Genomic DNA, 11,890 nt, shown 5'->3' with positions numbered 1-11,890 from the left:
CATCCAGCTGGGCAGTGATTTATGGCTCTGGCTGCAGTTTTTCCCCAACAAAGATAAACAATCCTACAACTCTTGGGACTGGGTCTGGGACTCCTGGTTCTAATAACTTGGAGCCGGGTGGACCACACCAGCACTCGCCTGGTCTGGGGTTTGGTTAGGATCTGCTCGCAATGGTCCTGCGGCTCAGCCACAAACCTGGGGGGACCATGTTGTGTTTGGAAGCTAGAACCATTGCCTCCAGGGCAAGGGAGAGTGGCAGGCAGGAGAGAAATAGCACAGGGTTGGGGCTTCAGGCCCGTCCCCCACTTCTAGGAGGGCAGTGGTGTTCTGCGTTCTGTGTGGTGATTATTTGGTGGTTTGGTCAACGGCATCTATTCTTCCTTCTTTTGGTCACAGTATGTCAATTCCCTTCTTTTTTTTTCTTTTTAAATTTTAGAATTTTATTTATTTTTTTATACAGCAGGTTCTTATTAGTTATCCATTTTATACATATTAGTGTATATATGTCAATCCCAATCTCCCAATTCAATTTCCTTCTGTGGAATTATTTTAGGCTGTACGCTGTGGCCCGGTGCTCATAGAATCCACCCAGTCTTTGGCTCTGAGAGTGGATATGTGCTCAGGTCCTCCCAAAGCAATGCTTTCTTGTGGTCACAGTCATTGGCTCAAGGGTGGACATCTAACCCATTAACAGACAGAGAAAGGCAATGAGACATTTGCTGGGGCTGCTAGGAGAGAGGCAGATTCAATTCTCTCTGGACTTGACTTTGAGATGATATGGGAGTACAGTTGACCACTAAGCTGTTGCTGCCATCTTGCCTCCATGGGGGTCACGTGGTCCCTGTCTGACAATGGAGTAAGTAAACAGGAAGTGAGGCTGAGGGCTGCTCCTCCACCCAACACGTCCTTTTTTTGTTTAAGGGTTGGTATTCTTTCACTTCCAACTGAAAGAATGTTAACCAGTACCCACCATGTGACACAGCAGGGGAGATTGACTAGGGAAGGCAGCTCCTGCAGCCTCCAGCCTAGCTGTCTGGATGTGGTGGTTTAGCCAGAGGACAGTAACTCCCTCATAATCTACCCCTCTTGCCCCCATCAATCTGATCACTTGTGTCTACAATTTATTTCAACAAGTGGTTAAGGAACTGTGGCAGATGCAGAGATGAATGAGACATAGCTCACATGTTTCCTAGGGTTCCTGGTTTGTTTAAGGCGGCTTGAGATGCACATCTCAAGAGAAGAACAAACAAGGCGCTTTGAGTGTGCAAGGGCAGAAGAGCTCACATCTGATTGTTGGGGACCAGTTGAGACTATGGAGAAGGGGTGTTTGGGATGGGTCTTGTAAGATGATGAGAATTTGGGTAGACAGAGATGGGCAGAAGTCTTTAAAGGTAGATGACTTAGTGTGATGGAAATCAGGGAGGAGGGAAAGACTATTTAGGGGAACACTGAAGAGTCGAGTTGGATGGGAGGACAGGAGATATTTAGGCGAATCACCAGCTGGCAAAGGAATTTGGTGTCATCTAGGCAGAAGTCTCTAATGAGAAGCTTGTTCTTGGTTCAGTTGGTGATGGGGAGTAATTGAACTCCCTTGAGCAGGGAAGTGCCCTGATTGGAGTTACTCTTGAGGGACTTCGGATAGGAGCAGGAAGAAATTGAATGTGGAAAAGCCACTAAGGATATATTAGGAGATAACCTTGACTCAGCTGTAGGACAGGCAGACAGTGAGGGGAGGAAAGGTAGGGAGGGAAAATCACGGAGTAGTTCTAGTTTCTATTCTTTCATACTTCAAGAACTGTGAGGTTTCTTAAAGTCCAAAAGTTGTAAAAGGAAACGTTGGTATATTTAACCACATAAAAATGTAAAATTTCTACATGGCAAAAATGCCATAAATAAAGTCAAAAGACAAGGACAAACTGGGGAAAATGTTTGCTACACAAGTGACAGAGGGTTTATTTCCTATATATATACAAAGAGCTTTTATATTTCAGAAAGAAAAAATGACAAGCAATGAAGAAACGGGCAAAGGACATGAATAGACAGTTCACAGGAAAAAAAATTACAATGGTCATTAAATATATGAATATGTAATAATGACAATTAACACATATTGAACTTTGTTTTTATTTATGCATCTAATTTTCACAATAATGGTAGGAGGAATGTATTATTATGATGGTACTCATTTTACTGATGAGGAACCAAAAACATAGAGAAGTTAAGTAAATTAGCCACAGTCACCCAAGCAACTAAGGACCAGTTTGTCCTCTCAAGCATTGTGCTACACTACTTGCTCAATGTCACCTATTCTAAAAGGAACCCATTTTAGAACTACACCAAAACATCATTCTTTATATGAAAAGATTGGCAAAGATAAAAAAAGTTTGGTGGATGGTTGACAAAACTGGGAGACCAGTACTCCCTCATATTGTTGGTGAAAATGTGAACTGTAATAACCATTTTGGAGGAAGTTTGACAATATCACAATTTTAAATACATATTTGCTTTGACCTAGAAATTCCATTTCTAGCATTTTTCTAACAGATGTACAAAGGGAAACATAGAGAGATATTTATTGCAGCATGTTCACAATAGCAAAAGATTGGAAACAAGCTAAATATCCATCAATATGGGAATTGGTGGATGGATTATGGTACATCCATAAGCTGATAAGAGGAATAAGGCCTATCTATGTGTATGTTATGGAACAATCTCTAAGATATGTTATTGAAAAAGGGAAGGAGGAGAACAGGGCACAGACTGTGCACCACCACATACTATGCATCTCCACATACTCTGGCCAGGGAACAGTGTCTGCCTTTGGGGAAAAGAGCTGGGCGCCTGGGTTAGGGATGAGAGGGGGCAAGTTTTTTCACTGTATATATTTTGGTATTGCTGAAAAACATTTTTAACATGTTCAGGGATCACCTTTTCAAAAATAAAAGTTTACAATAAAATATAGTACTACTGGAAACAACCACCACAGAAAAAGGTGTGATTTCCATTATTCATCCAGGGTCAAGCTTGTCTCAAAGGCAAAGAGAAGTGGGCTGTGCGGTGGAGGATTGTACATAGAACTGAAGGACAGGGAGCCAGGGCTTGGGAGTTCAGAGAGCTAGGGAAGAGATATCTTGCCAGGTGGTCATTATTTTACGATAGGAAACACACAAACTCACTTTTTAAATGTTTCATATATCAGAATTTATCTCCTGTCCCTTAAAAAAACACAAAAACTAAAGTCCCTTTTGAAAAATTCGAATCTGTTTCAGATGAACTCAGGATTTTGCCCATGTCTAAGCAGAGTTGCATAGCCAGGGTGGGAGTCAGAGAGACCCAGCGGCCAGGAGTCAGCAAGCCCACCATAAGCTGCTCTTTCCTCCACTCTGGAGGGTTCTTTCACAAGCCCTGCTTTGTCTTCCCTTCACAAGGATGCTCTTTTTTCAAGGCAGCCAGTTTGATAGGCTCTAGGTTGTTCATGGAAGGTCTGAGCTAGGTTGAAGAAATTGGATGGGATGAGACATGGAGGAGATTTTAGGGTGGGATGTGGGGAGTTTTGGGATATTTGAGAAAGGGAGAAGAAAGAGAAATTGAAAGAAGAGTAGCTGAAGCCCAGACAGCAAGATGGTACAAAAACAAGGATAGGAAGGTGCATTTTATAAACAACAATGCAAAGAACATCTCTGAGAATTCCTTTGTGCACTTGTCCAATCCTTTCTTTCTTTTTTTTTTTTTTTTTTTTTTTTGCGGTACATGGGCCTCTCACTGTTGCGGCCTCTCCCATTGCGGAGCACAGGCCCCGGATGTGCAGGCCCAGCGACCATGGCTCACGGGCCCAGCCACTGTGCGGCACGTGGGATCCTCCCGGACCGGGGCACGAACCTGCATCTCCTGCATCGGCAGGCGGACTCTCAACCACTGCGCCACCAGGGAAGCCCCCAATTCTTTCTTTAGAATAAAAATTTAGAAGTTGAATGACTAGGTCAAAGTTTATGCACATTTAACATTTTGACATTTATCACCAAGTTGCACTCCAGTACAATTTTATCAATCTCACCTAGGTGATATATGGGCTCCCTGTGTCCTCACATCTTTTGCCAGTTTCAGAGAGGTGATAAGAATTTGAGGGAATTCATATCAGACATTCTTATTCTTCTCAGTAAGCTAAGAGGTGAGATCCTGGCCTGAGTTCAGAATGAGGGGCTCAGGGGTAGGACTAAGGCTCGAGGAGAGTGATGAAGGTGAGAAGAATCAAGGTGAAAACACTCAGAGCAACTGCTCTAGCAAAACTTAAGCAGTGATTAAGAACAGGTGAAACCTGATGATGATTTACCAAATTGTGTTTTCCTTAATTGCTTTCTCTTTAGGACTGTCTCCTTTGCTCTGGAACTGCTTTAATGAGGATTCCTGTTTTTACTCTTAAAAACAGAATTGGGTGGAAAATTCAATTTAACTATACAAACATTAGTTTGTATAGTTACAAACTATGATGTGTCAATTACAGGGCATGCAAAAATGAGTAAGACTTGGGCCCTGGTCCCAAAGCATTCAAGTCCAATAACAGATATAGGCCTGGTTGTAAATACCACATTGAAGTGTAACAGTGGAATGATGGAAAGAAGAAAATGTTACAGACGTAAGACTAACTGCTCCATGTGGCTGAGCAGTTTTGTAAGGGAGGCTTGGAGGGAGGCTAGGTCTGAGCCTGGTTTTAAGCGTGGGTGAAGGAAGTTCTATCACTAAGATTATGCATGAAAAGACTTACTTAGATGCCTGCCACCTAGCATGCTCTCAATCTGCTCAATCTGTGTTGCAACCAGGGTAGGTTTAATCCTCATGGCTGGCGAGGGAGGTTTTGAGCTGCTTCCCTGTAGGTGTGTGTGGGCTGGTGATGGTAGGGGGAGTTGAGGGCCCAACTTCCTTTTCTTGAGGATTCAGGTGTCCTGGGACATGGTGGGCCTGGGGTGGGGCGGTAACTTGGTTGGGGAGAGAGCTGAGAATGGCTCAGGTGCTGGCTGCTGTGGAAAGATGAGGCACTGGTGGGCCATTGGGAAGGACAGCCCAGGATTCTTGTGGGCTGGTGCTGGTCCCTGGGTGCAGAGTTCTGGGTACAGCAGTTTCTCTCACAGAGGCCCTTTGCTGGCATGATCTTCATCCCATCTGCATGGGCCCCGCAAGTCAGGGGCCCACCAGCCTCTCTGTTCTCATAACCTTCCCTCCTCTCCTTCTCCCTTCACCATTTCAGAGGAATCTTTACTGTTTATCTTTGGAGAGTATAGAGGAAGGGTGGAGAGAAACCCTGCTCTCACTCAAGATGTTTCTCCTAAATATTTTAATCTTGCCCAGACATCAAAGCTTGTATTTTCCTTTTTCTCCCTACACATCTTTCCCTTGAGGCAGAGAGCAGAGAACAGCCTGGCTGCTTGAACATGAGTTGGGGGTGGGGGTGGCGGTGGGGGGTGAAGGACAGAAGGGAGCTCCTGGGAGCACAAAAATGGGTCATTATCTCCAAAAATTCTCCTGCTGTATTAGAGCTGTTGGCCTTGAGACCAGCACCCACCTGGTAGCCAGCCGAGCGTGCTACTTGCAAGTAATACAGTAAATGAAAACTGTTTGGGGACCTAGCTTGCAACCAAGATCTCTAAAGTGGTGATTTATGTTCACAAAACAAATATGAGGACCAGCCTGTGTAGATGGAGCAGAGCCTGGGTTCCAGGGCATGCTGTTGTTTTCCGGGGGACAGGAGGGGTGGTTGGGAGTAGGCAGGAGATGCGGGCTTGGCGCCCCCCCTGTGGTTGCCCTTCCCAACCTCAGTGCCTTGCGTCTCTGGTTACTTGGTTTTGCCTGCACTGTCTGCCCATTTCAGGGAGGGGTGAAACTTGGGAGAGTTGGTGTTATAAAAAGTGGGGACGTGTGTGATCACGAACATCACAGGGAGTGAGCGTCACGTTAGCCTGGATCTCAGAGCCCTCTGTGTCCAGTTGACATAGAGAGAATCCCACCCCTGGCCAAGCTACACCTTTTGTGAGCCTCGGGCTGCACGCTGACTTGATGTCCTCCTCTACCTGCTGCCCATGTTGGGGGCTTCAGGGGAGAGTAGTGTGACCCGCATTATCCTCACAGGGTACAAGAGGACTTCTGGGAGGCTGGGGGTGAGGAGGGAGGGAGAGAATAAGGGTTGTAAAAAGCCGCTGAGCAGAGAGGAGGGCTGATGAAAGTTACAAATTCCGATAATCTTCCATCTTCAGAACTTTTCATTTGAAGCATGAAATTTAATCAGATGTTTAAAGATCCTGGAGAAACAAATGAAGAAACACAAGAGCAGAAAACGGAATCTGGGGGCAGGCGCAACATCTGTATTATTATTATTATTACAGTGAAGACATATTGGAACTGGCTGTGAGATTGGTTTTGGAAACCCTGTTATGTTGCTGGGGTAAACAGGCCCTGGGGAAACATCGCTTTTCATTTCCTGAGATAGGAAGGGTCGGAACACGCTGTGAGGAAGTGGTCATGAATCTCTGGAGACAGCAAGCAGGATCCTCATCCCTATCAGCCAGTGAGATGTCAGGTTGAAACCAGATGGCAAATATTTCATCACAGAGGACATCCGCCGAGGGGGATGGCACGTCCTGGGTCAGGGGGTCCACATGTCTGGTGCCAACACAGTGAATGGTGGTCAGTGAATGATGGTCAGCCTTTCTTGAGCTCCTACTGTGTGCTCAGCCAGTACTGATGTGATACACAACCCAGGCCACTCACATTGTATTCCAAGTGAATGCCGCTCCTTGGAGCACGTCCCAGTTATCTATTGTATCACCACAAAACTTAGCATTTTTTTTTTTTTTTTGGCTGTGCTGCACAGCTGGTGGGATCTCAGTTCCCCAACCAGGGATTGAACCCGGGCCCCAGCAGTGAAAGCACCAAGTCCTAACCACTGGACCATCAGGGCATTCCCAAAACTTAGCAGTTTAAAGCAACAATTTATGACTATTTTTCATGGTGCTGTGGGTTGACCAGGCTCAGCTGGGTGGTTCTCACTGGGGGTTTCCCATATGCTTTCAGTCCGATGTCTCAGCGACTGCAGTCCTATGAAGGCTGGTTCACTCACATGACAGGGGGTTGACCCTGGCTGTCTGCTTGGGGCTCAGCTGGGGGCCATTGACTTACACGTGGTTTCTCTACATGGCTTGGATTTCTCACAGCATGATAGCCAGGTTCTGAGAGGGAGTATCCTAAGAGCAAGTGTTCAAGAGGGTCAGGAAGAGCTCGTAAGGCTTCTTATGACCTAGTCATGGAGGTACAAGAATGTCATTTCCATTGCGTTCTGTTGGTCAAGTCCGTTCAAGGGACAGGACTTAGTCGCCACCTCATGATGTGGGAGTGGAATGCGGGCAGAGGCAAGTGAGGTGTTGATGGTGGCATCTTTGGGGGCAAGCTACCTCTCACACCACGTGGGCCCAGGGCAGGCTCCGTGGGTGTGCGAGCAGGGCAGTGGCACGGGGCCTCATGCTTAGAAGCGTTCTGTGCTTGGTTCAATGCTCTGTTGTCATCATCTTGACATTTTTAATAATTTTAACAAGGAGCGCTGTATTTTCATTTTGCACTGGGCCTTGGCAAAGCAGATAGCTGGTCCCCCGCAGGACCCATTGTGAAGGATTTGTGCAGCATGGTAAGAGGGGGGACCTGGGCTGGACTCTGTGCTCTGCAGTTGGAACTCCTGCCTGCGGAGAACTTACAGACCATCTGAGGACACAAGAAACGCAGATGCACTAAAACTAGCCAACGACAATGTCTGAGCAGAAGTTAGGCTGTGATTGCCAAAGGAGGGCCCAGGTGGGGTGGGAGGATCCTCGCATGTTGTCTTGGGCTCATATTCAGACTTGAAATCCATGCTGGGCAAAACCTTCCTTCTCTGGGGCCAGAAAGGCATCTAGGAATCTTGGGAATGTTCTTTTCCTCTCCCCACTCTACCTCCTCCTTCACCCTTATATTATTCCCAGGACACTTGTGCTGAAGGCTTCCACAGAGGGCCTTCCATATCACGCTCTGGGGTGCGGGTAGGAGGGAAAGGGGGATGTAGAAGCGCATGCACTTAATGCCCAGCTCAGGCTGAAGGTCTTGAGTGAGTCACTGGAAGAGGCCTGAAGGAAGCTGGGCCAAAGGTGGTCTGGGTTCGGGGGAGGGGAAGAGGGATGGGAGGAGGGGGCTCTCCGGTCTCCTCTAAGGAGTGCTGAGTGCCCTGGCACCCTGGACCGTGCCTCCCTCCTAGTCCCCAGCCAGATCCCTTGCCATTCCCCAAGGCACAGACCATGCCCTTTTCCACAAAAGAAATGGCTCAAAGGGCCCGGGACCCAGCCCAAGCCCGAACTAGGGCACAAAGCCAGATGGCCTCTGAGGGAGGCCACCCTTTCTTTACAAACAGTATTCAGTTTCCTTCAGCGGTCTCTCCTGCTGTGACGAATGTACAGAGTAACCTGATTGTGCACATTGACAGGGCATCAAGGCAGCTGACCCATTTCCATCCTTGTGCGGCGAGAGGACTAAGGAGGATGCTGCTTCCTGGGGAGCTGGTTCTAACATTTCTCTAAAACTGTTGCCACTGGCCCATCCAAGGCCTGGTGGGTCAACATTCTTGGCCTGTGCTGGTCCATCGCCTAGGTGCTCTGAGACTGTCCCTTGACCTTTGTGGGCTGCTCTGCAGGGACTATGGTTTCCAGGCTCTTTGCCCTTTGGCTTCCAGGTGAGCTCACCCAGTGGGGGGCCTGGCAGCAGGTTAGAAGGTGGTTAAGACGGGGAAAGTTGGGATATTTCTTTCTCTTTGCTTCCTAAGGTGTCTTTAGCAGAAGCTGGATCTCTTTATGGCTCCAGCTCACATCAGGCAACCCCTCTCTCTGTGGTTGTGATTCCCATGGGATAGCCCTGGCTTTGGACTCTGGTGACCTCACTTGCTCTCATTCCTATCTTTCTCCAGCCCTGGGGCAGAAATGGCTCCCTGCTGTCACTCACGTCTGGATTGGCTTAGCACCCCTGTGTGGTTTCTTAGCTCTTCCATCACCTGTGTAACCTCTTCTCTCTATCAGATTTCCTCGGACTGACATCACTGGTCATCTGCCTTTTATGTATCCGGGAAGCCCTGGAGGTGGGAAGGGTCCTGTGACCCTGGCTCCAGATGGAGTCTGCAAGCTCAGCTCCAGATGGATCCGAAAGTTATGCACACCAGTAGCCGCACTATACAGCTGGGAGCAAAGCGAGAAAGCAGCCAGGCCTGTTCCCACCAAGTCCAGGTCACTAACTCCTCAGAGCAGGAAGAAGAGGCCCAGCCAGGGCAGGTAAAGGGACAGCGTGGCTGACGTGCCCAGAGGCTGGGGCGTGGTGCTCTAGTGATTGTCCTTATGAGGCTCCCTGATAGGGGGCCCACTCCAATTTGCTTGTGCCCCTTGCACTCTGGAGGCCAGTGACTAAGAATATGTGTTTGGGTTGAGAAACAGTATAAATATGTGTGTGTACATAAGGCTTAGGGGCTAATGCAGATGTGCAAGTGTGAGGCTTAACAGCTTACATAGATGAGTGTACGGGTGCGGTTTCCATGTCTGTAAGGATGTGGGTCTGGCACAGATGAGCCTTGAACCTGCCTCCCAAGATCACTTAGTCTCCAAGACAAAGTCTTCAGGGTCATTGGCAAGACATGAGTCTGGAGCAGTTTATGGAGGTGTTGTTAGCTGAGCCTAAAAAAGAGACAAGCAAGAGCTGAACCCAAGTCAGGGGCTACGGGGACCCTCACCGTCCTTCCTTAATTGGGTCCAGCTCCCTGTTCACTGCTGCAGCATGCTCCTTCCATTGAGGAACAGAGCAGGGGCCTAGTGGCAAGTCACTTGCCAGGTGACTATCAGGGAAGCTCTTAGGCCCCGATGGACTGGACTTTTCATTAAAAAAAAAGTTGATCAACCTATTTTGGTTCTTTATCAGCAGGTAGGATTTGGGGGAGAAAAAATAGTCAAAAGGGCAAGAACCAGGAAAACTGGAGTAATAGCTAGAGAGAATGTGTGTGTGTGTGTGTGTGTGTGTGTGTGTGTGTGTAATAGAGAGAGAGAGATCGGAGTTACCTGTAATGACTTCCAACTTCCCTCTCCTGCACCCACATTGTGGGGACATCACAGTCTCAGGTTTGCACCTATTACCCTGGCGATTAGCCTGGCCCTGGCCGGGGATCAGGGGTCAGGCTGGCTCACATCAGGACCTGTCCTACTATCAGCCCATGCAGGCCTTCTCCCGTCCTGCGGGTTTGGTTTGAGCCCGAGTCCTAGCAATGCCACTTTTCCCTGTGTCCTAGGCCTGCAGCTTTGTTTTTTGTTTTTTTAAAATTTATTTATTTATTTATTTTTATTTTTGGCTGTGTTGGGTCTTCATTGCTGTGCACGGGCTTTCTCTAGTTGCGGCGAGCCCGGGCTACTCTTTGTTGCGGTGTGCGGGCTTCTCATTGCGGTGGCTTCTCTTGTTGCAGAGCACGGGCTCTAGGCGCACGGACTCTAGAGCACAGGCTCAGTAGTTGTGGCACACGGGCTTAGTTGCTCCGCGGCATGTGGGATCTTCCCAGACCAGGGCTCAATCCCGTGTCCTCTGCATTGGCAGGCGGATTCTTAACTTCTGCGCCACCAGGGAAGTCCCAGGCCTGCAGCTTTGTTTTGGTTACCTGTCTGTCCTTCTAGGCCTGGGGCCCTGCTTTGTTCTCTCTGGCCTTTCCCCACCAGATCTAGTCTTTGGTGCGTGCTGGGATCTGCTGACAGACTTTCCTGAGGCTGCCTGCCTGCTTAGATTTCAGAATCCGCTTCTGGAACCGCCCATTGCTGTGGCCCACCTGCTGGTAGAGACACCCTGTTACCAAATGCTAGAAGATCCACCACTCACTCACCTCCCCAGCTGCTGACTGTTGTCTGTTTCCACACCCTTGCACGCTGCGTTCTGTCCGTTCTGTCCGTCATCCTGGACGGCTGCCCAGCAGCTGCAGCTGAGGCCATTCTACCAGCACCTTCCCCCGCCCGATGGGTGGTCCCGTCCGGTCCCGGCCCTCCCAGCCTGCCTCATCTGCTGTGTGTACAGAGCCACATCTGGCTGAATACAGAGCTGGGGGAGGCTGCATGGGCCCTGACACACTGACCCCCAGAGAGATGGTCATCTTCCCTCAGGACCTCTTGGAGAGAGTCAGGTCTGGAACCCAGAGTAAGAGACAGTAATAATAATAGTACATGATGTGACAGGCTCAATGATTTACCAGCATTACTGTAGGTGTGCCTCACAACTAGCGTAGAAGGTAAATACTGTTATAGCCCCTTTTCACAGATGAAGAAACGAACACCAACTGATAAAAATGAATCTGTGTAGGGTCTCACTGGGCATCATTTATGGAGCTAGGATTCAGAACCAGGGTGCTTGACTTCAGAGTTCAAGTTCGTAACCACCAGACCAAAGTGCCTCCTTGGTGACCTATGAACTCCGTCCAAAGGTCCCAGCAACATTCTCTATTGTCTCTAATGACCTCTCCCTGGTCTAGGATCAAAGGACCCATAGGGGATGGGCGGAGTTTACGGCCATAGTCTCAGTTAAACCTTTGGATACTTCCTGTTCCTTTTTGAGAACAACCCTGGAATAACCTCACTCGTGGTCACTTTCAGGAGTGGGCCACCAGAGCCACACATCCCCCACTCCTCCCTGTGTGTCCCCAGGCCCTTCTTCCCTTGTGTCCCCTCCCTTGGGCTCCTTAAAGTTTTCAGGGAGTCACCTGGTGGTAAAGTTGTTAACCAAAGCTGGAAAACGGAATATGTGTGTGTACAAATAAATTGTTCATTGATGGATCTGCCTTCTCAGAGGATCCAGAGACTCTGTGAGAAAAAGG

The sequence above is a fragment of the Physeter macrocephalus genome, chromosome 12 (genome assembly GCF_002837175.3).
Source record: "Physeter macrocephalus isolate SW-GA chromosome 12, ASM283717v5, whole genome shotgun sequence".
NCBI lineage: Eukaryota > Metazoa > Chordata > Mammalia > Artiodactyla > Physeteridae > Physeter > Physeter macrocephalus.
The sequence above is the reverse complement of the archived record's forward strand: the minus strand, read 5'-3'. Positions refer to the sequence as shown.